Raw genomic sequence first — 6,000 nt, forward strand, 5'->3', positions numbered from 1 at the left:
TACAAAAAACCTCGAATAGCCAAAGCAATCTTGAGAAAGAAGAATGGAACTGGAGGAATTGACCTGCCTGACTTCAGACTCTACTACAAAGCCACAGTTATCAAGACAGTATGGTACTGGCACAAAGACAGAAATATAGATCAATGGAACAAAATAGAAAGCCCAGAGATAAACCCACGCACCTATGGACACCTTATCTTTGACAAAGGAGGCAAGAATATACAATGGAGAAAAGACAATCTCTTTAATAAGTGGTGCTGGCAAAACTGGTCAACCACTTGTAAAAGAATGAAACTAGAACACTTTCTAAAATCATACACAAAAATAAACTCAAAATGGATTAAAGATCTAATTGTAAAACTAGAAACTATAAAACTCCTTGAGGAAAACATGGGCAAAACACTCTCCGACATAAATCACAGCAGGATCCTCTATGACCCACCTCCCAGAATATTGGAAATAAAAGCAAAAATAAACAAATGGGACCTAATTAAACTTAAAAGCTTTTGCACAATGAAGGAAACTATGAGCAAAGTGTAAAGACAGCCTTCAGAATGGGAGAAAATATTAGCAAACAAAGCAACTGACAAAGAATTAATCTCAAAAATACACAAGCAGCTTCTGTAGCTCAATTTGAGAAAAACAGACGAGTCAATCAAAAAATGCACCAAAGAACTAAACCAGACATTTCTCCAAAGAAGACATACAGATGGCTAACAAACACATGAAAAGATGCTCAACATCACTCATTAGCAGAGAAATGCAAATCAAAACCACAATGAGGCACCATCTCATGCCAGTCAGAATGGCTGCTATCAAAATGTCTGCAAGCAATAAATGCTGGAGAGGGTGTGGAGAAAAGGGAACCCTCTTACACTGTTGGTGGGAATGCAAACTAGTACAGCCACTATGGAGAACAGTGTGGAGATTCCTTAAAAAACTGGAAATAGAACTGCCATATGACCCAGCAATCCCACTGCTGGGCATACACACCGAGGAAACAAGAATTAAAAGATAACGTGTACCCCAATGTTCATCACAGTACTGTTTACAATAACCAGGACGTGGAAGCAACCTAGATGTCCATCAGCAGATGAATGGATAAGAAAGCCATGGTACTTATACACAATAGAATATTCAGTTCAGTTCAGTCACTCAGTCGTGTCCGACTCTTTGTGACCCCATGGATTGCAGCATGCCAGGCTTCCCTGTCCATCACCAACTCCCGGAGTTCACTCAAACTCACGTCCATCGAGTCCGTAATGCCATCTAGCCGTCTCATCCTCTGTCGTCCCCTTCTCCTCCTGCCCCCAATCCCTCCCAGCATCAGAGTCTTTTCCAATCAGTCAACTCTTTACATGAGGTGGCCAAAGTACTGGAGTTTCAGCTTTAGCATCATTCCTTCCAAAGAAATCCCAGGGCTCATATCCTTCAGAATGGACTGGTTGGATCTCCTTGCAGTCCAAGGGACCCTCAAGAGTCTTCTCCAACACCACAGTTCAAAAGCATCAATTCTTCGGCGCTCAGCTTTCTTCACGGTCCAACTCTCACATCCATACATGATCACTGGAAAAACCATAGCCTTGACTAGACGAACCTTTGTTGGCAAAGTAATGTCTCTGCTTTTCAATATCCTATCCAAGTTGGTCATAACTTTCCTTCCAAGGAGTAAGCGTCTTTTAATTTCTTGGCTGCAGTCACCATCTACAGTGATTTTGGAGCCCCCCAAAATAAAGTCTGATACTTTTCCCACTGTTTCCCCATCTATTTCCCATGAAGTGATGGGACCAGATGCCATGATCTTCGTTTTCTGAATGTTGAGCTTTAAGCCAACTTTTTCACTCTCCTCTTTCACTTTCATCAAGAGGCTTTTTAGTTCCTCTTCACTTTCTGCCATAAGAATGGTGTCATCTGCATATCTGAGGTTATTGATATTTCTCCAGGCAATCTTGATTCCAGCTTGTGCTTCTTCCAGCCCAGCGTTTCTCATGATGTACTCTGAATAGAAGTTAAATAAGCAGGGTGACAGTATACAGACTTGACGTACTCTTTTTCCTATTTACTCAACCATTAAAAGAATACATTTGAATCAGTTCTGATGAGGTGCATGAAACTGGAGCCTATTGTACAGAGTGAAGTAAGTCAAAAAGAAAAACACCAATACAGTATAATAACACATGAATATGGAATTTAGAAAGATGGCAATGATGACCCTACATGCGAAACAGCAAAAGAGACACAGATATATAGAACAGTCTTTCGCACTCTGTGGGAGAAGGCGAGGGTGGGATGATTTGAAAGAATAGCACTGAGACCTGTATATTATCATATGTGAAACAGGTCACCAGTCCAGTTTTGGTGCATGAGACAGGGTGCTCTGGGTTGGTGCACTGGGATGACCTTGAGGGATGGGATGGGGAATGCAGTGGGAGGGGGGTTCAGGATAGGGAACATATGAACACCCATGACTGATTCATGTCAATGTATGGCAAAACCTACTACAATATTGTAAGGTAATTAGCCTCCAATTTAAATAAATAAGTTAAAAAAGAAAGAAAAAAAAAAAGAAAAAAGAAAATAACTAGGCCATATCTGGCAAAATATTTACATACATTGGATCACTTGAGGGTGTGGTCAAGAGAAGTAGACTAGCAAGTCTTACGTTTACTCCTGATATCAGTGATAGACAAAGTGTGTAAATCAAAAGGAAAAGTTTTCTCTCTCACCAGGTTGGAAGTCTGAAGTCTTCCCTTAAAACAGGAACAATATCAAGTACAAAACAATGGGTATTCCATCTCAGAAAGCATTTGGAGAGCCCAGGCTAAAGAAAGCTTTCTATTAAATGGAGAAAACCACATTCTTCTAAGTCTAATCCCATTCATGTCAACAAGCTTATGATGAAAATTTGGTAATTGTTTGGAAGAAAGAAGCCTAAGAATATACCAAAGGAAGGAAACAAAACAAAGAAAAATATTTCTAGGAAATATATCCATTAAAAAGTCAGAAAGAAGTTACTCATTTAATACTGAAGTAATTATGAAAGGTTTTGGCTGATTCATGTTGATGTATGGCAAAAATCACCACAATATTGTAATTATTCTCCAATTAAAATAAATTAATTAATTAAAGAAAGAAAAAAACTCATGTAGATGTCAAAGAACACCAGCAAACAAAAAAGGAAATATTTCGAATGTTCTCACTTTATGTAAAATTGGTAGGAAGAATGTAATTTAAGGAAAAAAACAAACAAAAACACCCCCCTTGCTCATAAAACAAAGAAAGAAAAAATATAGTAAGGAAGCACTTGGAAAAGTTAAGAAAGGGAATCAATTTCTCAATTGACTTAATAAAAGAACCATGGGAAATGTGTAGGAAGAATGAAAACCAGGATTTCATATCATACATGTTTTATTTATGGAGAGTTTTACAGGATATAAGTATTTCAAACCAAGATACCTGTTTGATAAAATAATAAAATAATTTTGCAACAATAATTTTATTTTGGTAGTAGTTTACCAAAATTGATTTTTAGTTTTCAAATATTTCTGACTATTTCAGATTAAACAAGATATCTATAACAGAAAATGTCATTTGTATGATTAGGGTGAAAGTGAAAGTGTTAGTTGGGTCTGATTCTTTACAACCCCATGGACTGTAGCCCACAAGGTTCTTCTATCCATTTTGGAATTTTCCAGGCAAGAATACCGGAGTGGGTTGCTGCTCCCTTCCCAATCCAGGGACTGAACCGGGTCTCCTGCACTGCAGGCAGATTCTTTATGTCTGAGCCACGAAACACATGTATAAGTCCTGAAAAGGTATTTTTAGAAGATGCCACGCCATTGAGAAAATTAATGACTATATGTTTGGGTACAATGTTTTTGCAAGTCTGTTGGTTTCTGATTGTTTACACTTAATAAAACTGGGATAAATTAGTGGTCAATAGAAGGACTTCCAAATTAGCTTTGAAAGCCTATACTTTCTTATTTTATCATTTACTTCTGAAAGTAAAAAAATTGAATGACACGGTTCTAACCAAATTCTTTCCATACTTCTCCACTTTCATTATCAAGAATTTTCAGCAAACAAATCTTTTACAAACAGAAAATAAATGGAAAAATTGATGTAGATGACTGATTTGTGTATTTGGGGGAAATATAATCTTCAGCACTGAGTCAATGGTGGAAAACAAATGCTGTGATTATACCATATAATCAAAGCAAAGTGTTAGAAGACTGTACTTTAAGCACTAATTTTATCTCTTTCTATAATGTGACTCTGGGCTATATTGAAGTCACTTATAAAGCTTTCGTATAAATTTCAAGAGATTAGCTCATTTATAGAAATTGACATTTTGTTAAAAGACAGTGTTTGGGAGTCCTTGTGATTTATAGGTTTCAAGGTGTTTGCACTGTGCACACTGTTCCTTGTCCTACTTTTGGAGGAAAGCTCCCTGGCAGTGTTAATCCACTGTGTGGTCTTTCCCACATCTCTCCTGTGTTCACTAGACTAAAATATCTATTAATACTCACCTCTGCCTCTCAAGTTATAACCTTCCTAAATTTAGATGTCTTTTAGGATATACTTCCTAACTTAAAAAAGGGGAGAATAATGTAATCTCATATACATTACTGTGAAGAAAAACTCATCCTTCCAAAGCAAATAGGGTAGAAGAGGAATAGAAAAGAGATGTTATGTGGAAATGAAGAGAGATCGAAATTGAAAAAGCCTATCTTGGGGAAAACTGACAGGTCAGAACTTTACTCAAATCTGACACATATCTTGATGCTAAAATTCTGTTCAGGGGCCTTGCCTTCTTGATATAGATAGAAATATGAAAGAGGTAATAATGGCATGAACTGAATTGCAAATGACACTTAGGTAACTGAGTTGAAAGTTAAGATACTGCCATAAAATCATGTAAAAACATGTCACTGTTTGACATATGGCAGCTGATCAGCAGAACTTTCAATATTAAGAGTTTCAAAGGTACAGGAAATAGATAAGAGAATAGCAAAGTACACAACGGAAAACTTATTGGTACTTGCCTCTTTCCTGTTCACTCTTCCCTGAAAAATAAAAGGAAGAAATAAAAATTAATTCCAAATAAAAGCATATTGTTGGGAAAAAAGGAGAACAAAATTGGGATTCCTTTCATAGTTTACTCCGTGGTACAACTTGACCCATATTTGTGAAAACTGGAGCCATAAGGTTGCAAAGGATACCTCATCAGTCAGAGACAGTGTCATTTTACATCATTCTACCCCTTAGTGCAAAAGAAACTAAATTAGGAAATGAAACCATTAAGGAGAGTTAGGGTGGGAATTCTTTTGGGATGTACAAGATCAGCCATTCTTCTTTCATTGGGACATTCTTTTTCACTTTAAAATGGAAATGTACACACATGCACAAGACAGGTACTTATTAAATAGTGAGGAAGAATACAGAGAAGGCATGTATTTGTGCCAAACTGAATTTGTGGCCATAGTCGTGTGAGATTTATTATATTCATTGTTGTTGTTCAGTCGGTAAGTCATGTCTGACTCTTTGCAATCCTATGAACGCCAGGCTTCTCTGTCCATCACTATCTCCCCGAGTTTGCTCAAACTCAAGTCCATTGAATCAGTGATGCCATACAACCGTCTCATCCTCTGTTTCTCCCTTCTCCTCTTTCCCTCAATTTTTCCCAGCATCACAGTCTCTTCCAGTGAGTCAGCTCTTTGCATCAGGTGGCCAAAATACTGAAGCTTCAGCTTCAGCATCAGTCCTTCCAGTGAATATTCAGGATTGATTACCTTTTGGATTGGCTGGTTTGATCTATTTGCAGACCAAGGGACTCTCAGCAGTCTTCTCCAGCACCACAGTTTGAAAGCGTCATTTCTTCGGTGCTCAGCTTTCTTTATGGTCCAGTTCTCACATCCATACATGACTACTGAAAAAATCATAACCTTGACTATATAGACCTTTGTCAGTACACTGATGCCTCTGCTTTTCAATACACTG

The 6,000-nt window shown here is 37.6% G+C and overlaps 1 protein-coding gene across 1 annotated transcript in view; it reads right to left on the reverse strand.

Moving 5' to 3' along the window:
* The window catches only part of TSBP1 (testis expressed basic protein 1), a 153,526-nt gene that overhangs the window by 146,933 nt on the left and 593 nt on the right, over positions 1–6,000 (reverse strand). The gene's annotated exons all lie outside the window — the stretch shown is intronic.

The sequence above is a fragment of the Bos mutus genome, chromosome 23 (genome assembly GCF_027580195.1).
Source record: "Bos mutus isolate GX-2022 chromosome 23, NWIPB_WYAK_1.1, whole genome shotgun sequence".
Lineage (NCBI taxonomy): Eukaryota > Metazoa > Chordata > Mammalia > Artiodactyla > Bovidae > Bos > Bos mutus.